The sequence below is a fragment of the Microcaecilia unicolor genome, chromosome 10 (genome assembly GCF_901765095.1).
Source record: "Microcaecilia unicolor chromosome 10, aMicUni1.1, whole genome shotgun sequence".
In the NCBI taxonomy this organism is placed as follows: Eukaryota; Metazoa; Chordata; class Amphibia; order Gymnophiona; family Siphonopidae; genus Microcaecilia; species Microcaecilia unicolor.
The window spans coordinates 86,638,474-86,653,079 of record NC_044040.1 but is presented as its reverse complement, the minus strand read 5'-3'; the positions used below and the strand labels follow the sequence as shown (position 1 = coordinate 86,653,079).

The 14,606-nt window shown below is 49.0% G+C and overlaps 1 protein-coding gene across 2 annotated transcripts in view; it reads left to right on the top strand.

Annotated features, from left to right (window-relative positions):
- Positions 1-567: 567 nt before the first annotated feature.
- The window catches only part of LLPH (LLP homolog, long-term synaptic facilitation factor), a 46,050-nt gene continuing 32,011 nt past the window's right edge, over positions 568-14,606 (top strand). The window contains exon 1 of one of the 2 annotated variants that reach the window (XM_030216743.1): positions 568-681. The gene's annotated coding sequence lies outside the window, so the exon portion shown is untranslated. Of the gene's footprint in view, positions 687-14,606 lie in introns of both variants that reach the window. The other variant, XM_030216742.1, reaches the window with a different exon arrangement.

Below are 14,606 nucleotides of genomic sequence, written 5' to 3'. Positions count from 1 at the left end.
TAAACTTCTACAAAACAGATGAAGATGTGATTTCATGTGCCCCAATGAAAGGAGACGTTAATTCTACCTCCATTTAATTTCAATATATTCCATCATCTTTATAACACCAGGCTTCCCAAGGCAGATTACAACAACAGTTAAGGTGAAGCCATCAGGAAACAGGATATCCTCACTGAAATGTGGTTATCTGTATTGTATACAACAATGAAGAAAAATGAGCACAAACTTTATAATTGCTGTTTCTACCAGCTACAATAATTTTTGAAGCTGTTTTAGTGATATTCAATTGTTATTTCTTGTATCCTCCACTTTTAAGGCACTGCCTATCCAACTGAAACAGTTTTAGACTTGTTACAGATAGACCAACAATAAAGAACGACAACGTGGGTGCTCATATGTTTGCTCTCTTTGTTTTGAGGGTACAGCAATGACGGCTGCGCGGGAAGGAGTGGAAACAGAGATTAAGCAAACTGGCTTCCTTGTTTACAGTGTACTACATAGGCTCTATTAAACGTCCTTGTCGTCAAGTGACTCAGGAATCAGGATCGGACATGTTCCGCTGTCCTCTGACGCAACTTCCTGTTTCCTGCAATGCGGCGGCGTGCAGACTGCAGAGAGAGAACGGCGAAGTTGTTTGTACCGTAGGAGGAAAGTTGTGTGATTGTTAGTGGGAGACCTCAGGTCAGGTATGAGTTTGACCAGAGAGTGGGTGGTGTTTGAGGGAGAGTTGATGTATCGCGGACAAGGAGGCGAGTGAAAAAGAGCGATGGCAGATCATGGGGAGGGGAGACCGGTCCCCCGAATGCGTGTGAGGGGTGTTCGACGTGTGAGAGTGTTGAGTACAGCTGAATGGTGTCACGCCTAATGCCTTTCCTTTAATCCTGGTCTCATCTGCTCAGGTCCTTCGGTGTGGTGGGGGGTCAGTTATGCTCGCTCTTAGCGTTTAACTTGTTGAGCACTGCTCACTTTCATCTTTCTATACGTCTTCAGTGAAACTCCAGCTCTCCGTGTTGTGTTTAGCTTTCTTTTGGTACTTCGTATTCAGCGCTGTTTTTGTTGGTTTTTTTTTTTTTTTTTTTTTGCGGGGTTAGCTCAGCGTAGTTTCACCTCAGTTTTGGAGGTTGTGGCCCACGGATCCATTTTTGCAGCTGTTACGCAGCGCCATCTCTCCTTCGTTCTCTCCCTCTTTGTTGGTGGACGTTTCTCTGGGCGTTGAACGCGGCGTCTGCTCGGTATAGCGAACACATCCCTTTGCCAGTTGAGCGCCCTTTGCCTTGCACACTTTCAACTGTGTAGGTGCAGCATACGCCGTCTCTGTGTATAAATCAGTCTCCTTTTCATTATAGGGGGTATTTCTCCATTTCTGTTGAGCACAGCTCCTGCGCTGTATTTTGGGCGCAACTTCGTCTCTACCTTTTCTGCTTGTTCGGCCGAGCTGACACAGCTTTATTTCTGTATCACAGCGCCGTCTAGGAATGTTGGGTGTCACTCCCATCACCATGGTTGGGATGTGCCTCTATCTTTACAGGTTGAGCGCCTGCCTTTTCTGCCGGTTGGCTGCAACACTACCTCAGTGGTTTGTATGGTTCCATTTTGGTATGTGGTCTGTCTGACTTCTGATCTCATGGAGATTTGTGGGGTAGCAGAAGGGTTGCTACGCGAGTATTTCTCTGCTGTTCCCTATTCAGTCATGTTCCCTAAGCACATCTCTGTCTGCAATACTCAGCCTGTCGCTGTGCACTACTGTCTCTCATTCTTGGATTGGGGGTGGGGGGGGGGGCGGGCTGTGTCAGCTCTGGATATTGACCTCTCTTTGGACTTTGCTATGGAGCCTTACTCTCTCTCTGCTCGGGTGCGACGGCTGTGTTCTCGTGGGGCACTTTCCCTTCTGTGGCTCCAGAACACACTCCTATAATGCCAGGCACACAGTGGGGTCCATTGGGTAGCTCCTGTGCTCATCTTTTCAGTATCACGTTTGACTCTATACGTTCTTGGAGAGTCCTAGTCCCGAACATTTTATTGCATTTCATTAAATTGCCTTATTAGATTTTTTGACAGAAGTGTCGTCCTTCTATTTTATTTTTTGGTCATCTTCGCTGTTTTTTGTTTTCTTCTATTTGTTCTGCACTTCTCTTGTGTTGTACAATATTCTGCTCCTTTCCAGGCCACACCAGGTGAACTCTCATGTTGTTTGGGGTCACTGACTCCTTAAATGGTTGCTCAGTTTCTCTCTCGAGTCGGATGTTTAGTCTAGCTTTTCCTGGTCTCTGAGTACTCGACGTTGGTTTACGGCTCTATTCCGTCTGGTGCTGGCCTGATCATAACTTTAAATGTGGTCTTCTCCCTTGCCCCTCCTGGGTTGTTGGGGGGGGGGGGGGGGTTGTTGTAGTTGTCCTATTCACTGTTCACACTGTTGTTCTCTTCAACTACAGCAGAGGCTTGTGGTTCTTTGGTGTGCTGCCTACATACTTTGCGGATTTGTATTGTTCTCAGGTCACACCCACCCTAATGGGAGACTGCATTGCTACATCCCATTGGTCTGGTATGGATGACAAGGAAGGAAAAATTCTTACCTGATAATTGTCTTTTCTTTAATCCTACCAGACCAGTCCAAACATCCCTCCCTTTTTCTCTTCTCTTTCCAGCTTCCTTTTTAGGAATTGTCTTCTAGACGTGGGTGATAGGTGCCTATTTGTGGAATGATGTTGACCACTGTTGTTCCATTTCAAGTTACATCTTCATCTTCTATAGTGTACTATTGTGGCGGTACCGATGTCTCCTGCTTCATGTCGCACCATGAACCACTTCCCCTCCAGTGGCATATCAGGATGTCTGGTCATTCCTCACACAGTATCTCCTGGATGGGGTTCTATCTAGGGTCCCATATTCAAGCTGCTGTGCACCAGTATACCGGTGCACTGGCCTACCTGTGCACCTGGGACTTCCATGTCTTCATCAACCTATGGTTTTCATTGTAGATCTCAGAGGCACCATTGCTTGGCTATTCAAAATACTGAACATTTCAGGCTGCATGATACCCTTGAGGAGCAAATCCCTTGGGATTATTTTGTCTGTCGTCTTCTGCTAGTGGGTGGACATAACCCAACAGTATGGATATCATGAAAACCCGACTGGTTAACTGTGTCCCCAGGACTGGGTTGAGAACCCCTGGACCATGAGAAAATGTGAACTTTGTTTGACATGTGGATCAGATAAGTCTAAAAAAATGTGTAGTATCTTCTCCAGCACTTACTCCCACTTCCCCCGCTGGAGTTGCCATCTAATTACCACTCCTGCCCATCATAACATATCAGCAGCTATGAGTTCATTTAAGTTTTGCTTTGATACCCTTCTCTCTATTTAGGGTGCCTTTGTGTTTATCCCATGAATTCTGGCACCATACACCACCTTGAATGGGATGGCATTCCAGGTGTCCATTCTCCATGAAAAAAATGTTTCCTAATGTTACTCCTAAATCTACCAACCTATAACAAATCATGTTCTCTAGTTTTACCACTTCGCTGTTTCTGGAAAAGATACAGAGGTTTTTGAAAGAATTCCATGAGCCTTGCTCCATGTGCTTCCTCTACTTTTTTACATAAAGAGTACAGCATACATCAATTACACAGCCATGTAGGAGGCTAGCCATGTGATCTTTTTTAGAGATGGTCTCCTTCAGTGTTTTCCTTGTATTGATACTTGATTAAATGGTACAGATCTACTTTCTGTAGTACAACTGGAGTTACCTTGAACCATTACAGATGAGCTCTAGCTAACATTCATTTTAAGCAGTCACTCTAACAGTTTCACAAGTTTATAACATAGTAGGTGATGGCAGAGAAAGACCCGTACTGTAATCCAGTCTGCCCAACAAAATATCGCATAAATGATGTGAGCAACATAGATCATAGAAGCTGCCAAGCACTGACCCTGTTCTGCAACTACTGAAGCTCAATCTGTCCAGCCGTGATCGGGGCACAGACTGTAGGAGTCTGCCTAGCATTGGCTTTGCGTCCCAATTACTGGCGTTGCCTTCTAATCACCGCTAACACACACTTTCTATACAAGATTCCTTTGTGTGAGTTCTATTACCGTTTTCATCACCACCTCCCACGGGAGGGCATTCCAGATACCTACCACCCTCTCCATAAAAAAAGTATTCCTGACACTCTTCCTGGGGACGACCCCCCCCCCCCCCCCCCCCCAAAAAAAAAAAAAACACAAAAAACCCTCAATTCATGTCCTTTAGTCTTGGCTTCCAGTCCCACTTTCCTATTTGGCTGCCCTCCTGATACCAGCTAAAATATTCACTTTTCAAGCCAAACAATATGTACTCTATTGTAGGCCAAGGACATAGAAATAAATGTGGTCTTACGCTAGATTAGGTTTTGAAACTCTCCCTTTCAGGATCCTCTTGGACTCTAGAGCAACTCTTGCTTCTTGAATACTCATGCCTTTTTTCCTGTATTTTCAGTAGTAGTTGAAGATGAGTTACATTCAGGTACAGTAGGTATTTCCCTGTCCCTAGAGGTCCTAAAATCTGTTTGTGTCTGAGGCAATGTTGGGTTAAGTAACTTGCTGAAGATCACAAGGGTATTGGTGTGATTTGCAATGTCAGCTAGCTTCCGGTATAACCATTAGACCAGTGGTTCCCAAACCTGGCCCTGGAGGTACCCCAGCCAGTCAGGTTTTCAGTATATCATAAGAACGTAAGAGTAGCCATGCTGGGTCAGACCAATGGTCCATTTAGCCCAGTAACCTGTTTTCCAAACAGTGGCCAAGCCAGGTCATAAGTACCTGGCAGAAACCGAAATAGTGGCAACACTCCATACTACAAATCCCAGGGTAAGCAGTTGCTTCCCATGTCTATCTCAATAGCAGACTATGGATTTTTCCTCCAGGAACTTGTCCAAACCTTTTTTTAAACCCTGATACACTAACCGCTGTTACCACTTCCTCTGGCAAAGAGCATGACTATCCATTGAGTGAAAAAATGTTTCCTCCTATTTGTTTTAAAAGTATTTCCATGTAACTTCCTCAAGTGTCCCCTAGTCTTTGTACTTTTGGAACGAGTAAAAAATTGATTTACTTCTACTCGTTCTACACCACTCAAGATTTTGTAGACCTCAATCATATCTCCCCTCAGCCATCTGTTTTCCAAGCTGAAGAGCCCTAACCTCTTTAGCCTTTCCTCATATGACAGGAGTTCCATCTCCTTTATCATTTTAGTTGCTCGAACTTTCAATCTTTTCTTTTTTTTTTTTAACTTTAAATTTTTGTATTGACAAATTCAATATTATTTTACATATAACTGTATACAAAATCATTTATCCCTCTCCACTCCCCCCACCCTCCCTCTGTCCGTGTTGTCATTTCTAAGTCAATTGGGTCAAGTCTCGAAGCTGAGTCCAGAGCTCAGAGGTTGTGCTGTATTTACCCACTCTTTTGTCCATAAGTTTCTCCATTTCTCCAATCAGGGATCACGTCAAAATCCAGTCCGTCTCAGATGGTGCCTCCTCCTGTTTCCAATGTCTCGCAATAACGCTATTCGCTGCTGCAAGACTCATTCTCTTAAAGCGCCTCTGCCACATAACCCCTCGTCTATTTCCCAATCCAAGCAGGCACCACTGTGGTTCACATGGAAATGGACTGCTATCTTTGCAGCAACACTTTTCCAAAATATTTGTAGTTTCCATATCATCATGCTGATCAATCCATAGACTGGTGGGTTGTGTCCATCTACCAGCAGGTGGAGATAGAGAGCAATCCTTTTGCCTCCCTTATATGTGGTCATGTGCTGCCGGAAACTCCCCAGTATGTTCTCTATCTCGGCAGGTGGTGGTCACACACAGCAGCAGCTCTGGCTAGGTCTCCAAGCCTAATTTTTAGGTTTTGTTGAGTACCTGGGGTTGAGGGCTCTTCTTGAGCAAGTGCAAACCTGGTGGCGCCAGGTCCCTCCTTTTCTCCCACCTCCCGCTGGCTCCGTTAAAAAAAAAAAAGAAAAAATTTGGACGTCCTTAAGGGCGTTTATTTTGACGTTTATTTAAACGTTTATTGCAGCTACTCACTGGGACACCAGTTCGTTACAGCTCGGAGCGAGAAGCAGGTAATTTTTACCTTTTTATAGCGGGCAGGGGGTTCCCCGATCGATCTCCACGTGGCCTATGGCGTTGGAGGGCGAGGGCGCGAAGAATCGCACCCCGGACCGCGTGTGCGCTTCTAGCGGGGATGCGGGGGTCTTAAAGTCTGATTCGCCCTTGTTGGGTGTCAGTTCGGAGGCCGGTCAGTGTCCCGGGTCTTCCTCCGGTGCAGCGGTTTATCCCGCCATAAACGCCAATCCCCCGCTGCTCGCCTCCGCCATCTTGGCCGGCCACTCTGCTCGGACGGCTTCTTCTTGGGCCGCCCTTGAGCTGGGAGACTTTAATGCCATGGCCGCCCTTGATTTGGGCGACGGCAAAAAAGCGGCTAAAGTTAAGCGCCGTTCTTCCCGCGTGGCTCCTTCGCGGAGTGTTGCGCCGGACGCCATCTTGGATGCGCAGCATGGTTCTCCCCCGCTCTTGCAAGCGCCGGTTGAGGGTGCTTCTAGGGCTGTGGCCCAGGCTGCTGAAGTGCACAGTCTGGGGGGTTTCTCCCCCGAGTTTATTTTGCTGCTGCATCAGGCCTTCCTTTTGCAAAACGCTGCCCCTTATCCCTTGTCCGATAAAGGGGTTGAGGCCCCCGGAAGTAAACGCCCTCAGGTGGATTCCCGGGCCTTAGAGGACTCTGTTTCCTCTGATGTAGATGAGGGCAGCGTATCTGAGTTCTCCCAACGGTCCTTTGGGGATTCCTTGGAGGAGACGGATTCCCGCTCGGATGGAGCGGATGACCCCTCTGCAGCGCGGATCTTTCGCTCAGAGGATTTGCCCAACCTGTTAGTGCAGGCCATGAGCATTTTGAAGATTTCCTCTCCAGAGGACGTCTCTCCCTCAGCCCCTGTTGGCTCCGCCATTATGCTGGGGACGAAGCGCCCGCCTAGAACCTTCCACGTGCATGATGCCATGCACACCTTAATTTCGGCTCAATGGGATGTCCCGGAAGCGAGCCTCAAAGTGGCTAGGGCTATGTCCCGCCTCTATCCTTTGCCTGAAAGTGAACGGGAGGCCTTTCTTTGGCCTACCGTGGATTCTTTAATCACTGCGGTGACTAAGAAAACGGCGTTGCCGGTGGAAGGTGGCACAGCACTAAAGGACGCCCAAGACAGAAGATTGGAGGCGGCCTTAAGGTCGTCCTTCGAGGTGAAAGTGCCGAACTTTCAAGGCCTGATTGACCCCTTTGAGGTCGAGGATAGGCCGTACAGAATCTCCTTTCTTTGGTACCACAAAGTAAATGGAGTAACATCCCTTGTCAAGCTGATTTTCTGGCACCGGAACGACCGCACCCAGGCGGATCAGATTGTCCAATGTCTGCTGCACTGCCACAGCTTTGACCGGAGACTTGCAGGGAGAGAGTACAAACCCGTCTCTTAAGGGTCGGCAGAACTCTAGCTTGTAGCCGTCTCTGATGACTTCCAGCACCCAAGCGTCTGAAGTTACCCTGGTCCACTCGCCCAGAAACGAGGACAGGCGTCCTCCAATCTGCACTGGGCCATGGACCAGGGCCCCGTCATTTGGTACGAGACCCTGGGGGATGACCGGAGGGCGCACCTCCGGGACGGCGGTCTCTGCGAAAGGAATGCTGCTTGGGGGAGAAGTTCCTCTTGAAGGAAGAGGGGGCAGAGGAGCCCGACTTGCCCGAGCGGTACCGACGGGCTTCCTGCAACCGTCCTCTGGAGATACCGGGGCGAGCACTGGCCCGAGCCCTGACCTCTGGTAACCTCTTGCCCTTAGACGTGCCGAGATCGGTCACCATTTTGTCCAGCTCGACCCCAAAGAGCAGCTTGCCTTTAAAAGGCAACTTAGCCAGGCGGGACTTAGAGGCGTGGTCCGCAGACCAATGTTTCAGCCAAAGCCACCGCCGCGCAGAGACTGTCTGAGCCATACCTTTAGCCGAGGCTCTCAAGACATCATACAGTAAGTCTGCCAAATAAGCCAAGCCCGATTCCAGGGCCGGCCAATCAGCCCTCAAGGAAGGATCCGAGGGGGACGCCCGCTGCACAATCGTCAGGCACGCCCTGGCCATGTAGGAGCCGCAAACTGAGGCTCTGTTATAGCGGCAGTGAAGGCAGGGGAGTTCCTGGCATCCTTGGATATCAAGGAAGCCTACTTGCATATTCCCATCTGGCCTCCTCATCAACGCTTTCTGCGTTTTGCAGTCCTGGGCTGACACTTCCAGTTCAGAGCCCTTCTGTTCGGGTTGGCTACTGCTCCGCGGACCTTCTCCAAAGTAATGGTGGTCATCGCGACCTTCCTGCGAAAGGAAGGAGTACAAGTCCATCCTTATCTGGACGACTGGTTGATCCGAGCCCCCTCTTATGCAGAGTGCGGCAAAGCTGTGGACCGGGTGATTGCTCTTTTGAGCTCCCTGGGGTGGATCATCAACTGGGAGAAAAGCCAGCTGCGCCCGACTCAGTCCCTGGAGTATCTGGGAGTTCGATTCGACACCCAAGTGGGCAGAGTGTTCCTGCCGGACAATCGGATTGTCAAACTTCAGGCTCAGGTGGACCAGTTCCTAGTAGCCTCTCCACTTCGGGCTTGGGACTATGTGCAGCTGTTGGGCTCTATGACGGCCACGATGGAAGTAGTGCCCTGGGCCAGGGCTCATATGAGACCACTACAACACTCTCTGCTGCAGCGCTGGACTCCAGTGTCGGAGGATTATGCTGTGCGCCTTCCCTTGGACCCAGCAGTGCGCAAGGCGCTGAGCTGGTGGCTGAAGACAGACAAGTTGTCTGCAGGGATGCCTCTTGTGACCCCGGAGTGGATTGTCGTCACGACGGACGCCTCTTTGACGGGCTGGGGAGCCCACTGCTTGGGAAGGACAGCGCAGGGGCTCTGGTCTCCTGCAGAGGCAAAGTGGTCTATCAACCTCCTGGAACTCAGAGCCATTCGGTTGGCGCTTTTGGAGTTCCTTCCGGTACTGGCGTTGAAGCCAGTACGGGTCCTGTCGGACAATGCCACGGCTGTGGCCTATGTCAACCGCCAGGGAGGTATTAAGAGCGCCCCTCTAGCCAAGGAAGCCATGAATCTATGCCAGTGGGCGGAAGCGAACCTGGAACAGCTGTCAGCGGCCCACATTGCCGGAGTCATGAATGTCAAGGTGGACTTTCTCAGTCGCCATACCTTGGATCCCGGAGAGTGGCAGTTATCGGCTCAGGCGTTCTTGGACATCACGAAGCGCTGGGGCCAGCCGAGCCTAGATCTGATGGCTTCATCGGCCAATTGCCAAGTGCCGCGCTTTTTCAGCAGAGGACGGGACCCTCGATCTCTGGGAGTAGATGCTCTTCTCCAACAGTGGCCGACACAGGAGCTTCTCTATGTGTTCCTGCCCTGGCCCATGTTGGGCAGGGTACTAGACCGGGTGACAAAGCATCCGGGCCGAATAATCCTGGTGGGTCCAGACTGGCCCAGACGTCCCTGGTATGCGGACTTGATCAGGCTCTCAGTGGACGACCCTCTGCGGCTGCCAGTGGAGCAGGGCCTGTTGCATCAGGGTCCCGTGGTGATGGAGGATCCCTCCCCCTTTGGTCTTACGGCCTGGCTATTGAGCGGCAGCGTCTGAGGAAGAAGGGCTTTTCAGACAAGGTCATCGCCACTATGCCGAGAGCGAGGAAGCGCTCTACTTCTACTGCTTGCGCCAGGGTTTGGCGTACCTTTGCAGCGTGGTGTGAAGCAGGCTCACTTTCTCCCTTCACTGCTCCAATTTCTTCAGTGCTGGCGTTCCTGCAAGAAGGTCTGGAGAAAGGCCTGTCGCTCAGTTCCCTTAAAGTCCAGGTAGCGGCTCTGGCTTGCTTCAGGGGCCGCCTGAAGGGTGCTTCCCTGGCTTCGCAGCCAGATGTGGTACGTTTTCTCAAGGGAGTTAATCACCTGCGCCCTCCTCTGCACTCAGTGGTGCCTGCGTGGAATCTCAACCTGGTGCTAAGAGCCTTGCAGAAGCCGCCTTTGAACCCTTGTCGAGGGCATCTCTGAAAGACCTGACGTTGAAAGCAGTCTTTTTGGTGGCTATCACTTCAGCCAGAAGAGTTTCCGAGCTCCAGGCACTCTCATGTCGAGAGCCTTTTCTGCAGTTCTCTGAGGCAGGAGTGACTATTCGCACAGTGCCTTCCTTCCTGCCCAAGATTGTTTCTCGCTTCCATGTGAATCAGCAGCTCTGTCTCCCTTCCTTTCGTAGGGAGGATTACCCAGAGGAATACTCTGCTCTGCTCTGAAATTTCTGGATGTGAGACGAGTCATCATCAGATACTTGGAAGTGACCAATGATTTCCGGAAATCGGATCATCTGTTTGTCCTGTTTGCAGGTCCTCGTAAGGGTCTGCAGGCTGCTAAGCCTACAGTGGCAAGATGGGTCAAGGAAGCCATTGCAGCGGCTTATGTGGCCGCGGGGAAGGTGCCGCCTATTCAGCTGAAGGCTCACTCCACTAGAGCTCAGGCGGCCTCGATGGCAGAGGCCGGGTCCGTCTCCTTGGAAGAGATATGCAAGGCGGCAACTTGGGCATCGGCCCATACTTTCTCCAGGCATTACCGCTTGACTGTGGCTGCTCGGGCGGAGGCCCGGTTTGGAGCTTCAGTGTTGCGGTCAGGGATTTCAATGTCCCGCCCTGGGTGAGTACTGCTTCGGTACATCCCACCAGTCTGGATTGATCAGCATGATGATATGGAAGGTAAAATTATGTATCATACCTGATAATTTTCTTTCCATTAATCATAGCTGATCAATCCATAGCCCCTCCCAGATATCTGTACTGTTTATATTCTGGTTGCATTTCAGGTTCAAGTTTAGTCTTCAGTTCCTGTTCAGGAGGACTTCGTGCTCAAGTTTTTTCAATTGGATTCTTCAAGAGTTGAGACGAGTTTGTGTTACAGTGAGCTGCTGCATTCCTCTTCCCTCCGTTTTACGGGGCTGGATTGAGACATAAATTCTGCCGGCGCTCCCTCCCGCTTCATGCGGCTGTAGGGCAGCTTTGTACCCCTCCCGCTTCGGCGGTGTTAGGGTCAGTCAGCTCCTCCCGCGGTTGCAGGATAAGCCAGATCCCCCCGCATCGGCGGGGTGGTGTCCCTCCCCCGCTCCGCGGGGATGAGCTGGACGGATTCCCCTCCCCCACTTGTGTGGGGATGAGCTGGGTTAATTCCCCTCCCCCGTTTTGGCGGTGGTGAGCTGGGCAGAGTGTCCCTTTGTGGGTGTAATTCTCTAAGTGCTGAGTCCTGCGGATGGAGCTTGGATATCAACATACTGAGGAGTTTCCGGCAGCACATGACCACATATAAGGGAGGCAAAAGGATTGCTCTCTATCTCCACCTGCTGGTAGATGGACACAACCCACCAGTCTATGGATTGATCAGCTATGATTAATGGAAAGAAAATTATCAGGTATGATACATAATTTTACCTTAACAGCTTCCTACTTTGTCTCGGTGTTTACCCCCCCCCATATAAATTTCATGATATCCCTTTGTAGTTTCCCCACCTCCCCCCGGGGTACCTGTATCGGTAACGTTTGGAACAAAAATAATACTCGGGGCAAAACATTCATTCGAAACACTGCAATCCTTCCCCACCAAGATAGCCATTTACCCTCCCAACCTCCCACATCTCTATGTATTTGTTGAAATAACGACAGATAATTCAAATGATACAGCTGCGAAATCTCTGTAGGTACCCTGACCCCCAGGTATTTAATGTTGTCGACCCGTAACCGAAATGGGAACACCTGTGAAAGCTCCTCCATCCGGCGCTGTGCAATAGATATTCCTAGCAGCTCTGATTTTTCATAATTTATCTTAAAGCCAGATAGCCTCCCAAACGCATCCAACTCTGCCATCAGGATTGGGAGAGTTAAATTAGGGCTTTTCACAAAAAATAGCACATCATCAGTGAACAGTGAACAATTTATGCTGAAGATCGCCTATTACAATACCTTTAATATCCACTGTCTCCTGGATCTTCTGCGCCAATGGCTCTATGTAGATCGCAAAAAGCAGCGGAGACAGTGGGCATCCCTGTCGGGTTCCCCGTTCTATCTGAAATGGCGACGTACAGCCCCCATTTATTTTTATTTTTAACCGTGCTGTGGGCCTCTCATGTAAACCACCCTAATAGACCAGGACCCACCCCCATATGATCCATTTCTTCCCATAGAAAGGGCCACTCCACCCTGTCAAATGCCTTCTCTTCATCTGTACTCAGTAGAGCTACTGGTGTTGCTTGCTGCTGAGCTTCCCATATTACATGCAGCGTACGGCGAATATTGTCTGCCACCTGCCGACCCTTAACAAATCCAGATTGATCAGTGTGAATTAATTTTGGCATTATCTTACCAAGCCTATCTGCCAACACATTAGATAAAATTTTTATATCCAAATTAATTAATTAAATTGGTCTATAAGAACCACATAGAGCTGGATCCCTCCCCGGCTTCAAGATTAATGATATCCCCACTTCATGCATACTAGGTGGCAACCATTGGCCCCCGAAACAAGCATTACCCACTCTGGTTAACAAAGGGCCCACTTTTGCTGAGTAACCATCTAGCCCGGGCGCCTTCCCCCCCCTTGAGGCCTTTTATTGCCTGCTTAATTTCATCAAGGTAAAATGGTGCTTCTAACTTCTGGCTCTCTGCACTGGACAACATTGGCAATCTTAACCTCTCCAAGCTCTTGCGAGCCTCCTCTGTCTCCACTCCTATCCCTCTACTATATAATTCTTGATAGAATTTTACAAAGTGGCCTCTGATTTCCTTGTCCCTATAATACATATGGTCCCCTGGGCCTTTAATATTTGTAATGGTGAAAGACCGCTGTCGATTTCTAAGAAGATTAACCAGCATCTTCCCTGATTTATTGCTAAATTCATAAAATTTGTGCTGAAGAATTTTCCTCATGAATTCCACCCTCTCAACTTGTAGCTTTACAAGCTCTATATGACATTGCCGTACTTCCTGTAGTGTCACCATCGACCCTCCATCTTGGTGTCGTCTTTCCAAATAAACTAGCCTAGACCGCAGCCTAAGTTCCTTTGCCTCCCTTTCATGTTTTCTTCGTGTTCCCCATTTTATTAGGTGTCCCCGCACTACTGCCTTCAATGCATCCAACAAGGTGCCGTCTGACACCACCCCCATATCATTAATAGCATAATAACTCTGGATCTCTTTGCGAATGTCAGCATATACCTGTTGATCGCCTAACACTAGCTCGTTCAACCTCCAGAAAAGGAGACGATCCTCCTCTTTCAGTCCCTTCAGCCTGAGCTCTACTGGAGCATGGTCTGAGATATTAATGGAGCCAATCCCTGAATCAATTACATTATCCCATTATCCCTCGTCCTCCGCTTCTTGCCCTCAATTTCAAACATCAAACATCAAACCATCTTATCATAACTGTGTCATACTTGTACATATATATCTTTAATTTCCCAGATGTCACATACATGTCCTCAAGGCACTCTTTCTTTTGCGGATCTCTGGGACATTGCCTCCTTTCTGAGACCCACTTTTTGCCATGAGGACCCCTTCTTTGTTGATGCCATAGTGGTTGTGGTCTCCCCTTGGTTTTCTGCAGGCAGATTTTTACAGCCCATCTCCGTTGGAGCGTTCCAATCACCAAATCTTGAAATATAAGGATTTTCTGATTCTCCCAGAGGGCCTCCCCCATTGATCTCGCTTTTCTCTATATCATATCCTTAACTGTATAGCTTTGGAAACATACCACAATGTCTCTTGGTTGGGAGGTCCTCTTAGGTCCCAAACTTCTATGTACTCTGTCAAACTTGATCTCTGACTCCACTCGTTCCAGCTGATTCCCTCCTTCTGAAGCCATTATTTGAGCACAGATTTCTTTGATAACTTTTGCACAGTCCAGATTTTGATCTGTTTCAGGTACCCCTTTAAATCTCAAATTGCTTCTTCTGGAGCAATTCTCCAGGTCTTCCAGATCCAGCTGCATTTTTACCTTTTCCTCTCTCATAGTTTTAAGTTTAGACTTGAGCTCCTGCACATCTCCCTCCACGTGTTCCAGTGTTTCTTCTGCCTGTTCAACTCTGTGTCCAATTTCTCTCATCTCCTTCTGTATATCAGTGACAGCCTCTTTTATAGTCTTGCGAACTGCTGGCATTTCAGCTTTTAAAGCTTTAAACCATCGTGCTACCTCTTGCTTGGTAAGCTCCGTATCGCTTTCCTGTTGCTCCGCTGGGCCCTCTGTTTCTGACCACGAATCAACGGCGGCCATTTTGGCGCGCATCTTATGCGGAGTGTGGCTCGAGTTTTCCTCACCGTCTCGCTGTTCCACCGTGTATTTTAAATTTCTCTAGTTTTTTCCGCGTCGCCATCCCCTTACATTGGCTGCAATTATATTTTGTTTGGAGGCGGGAGAACCAGGAACTTCGCCAATTTCGCTGTCGCTCTAGCGGAGCTCCGGAATCATGCGTCCATCTCCGGCGCTGACATCACTTCCTCCTCTTTCAACCTTTTCTAATTCCTT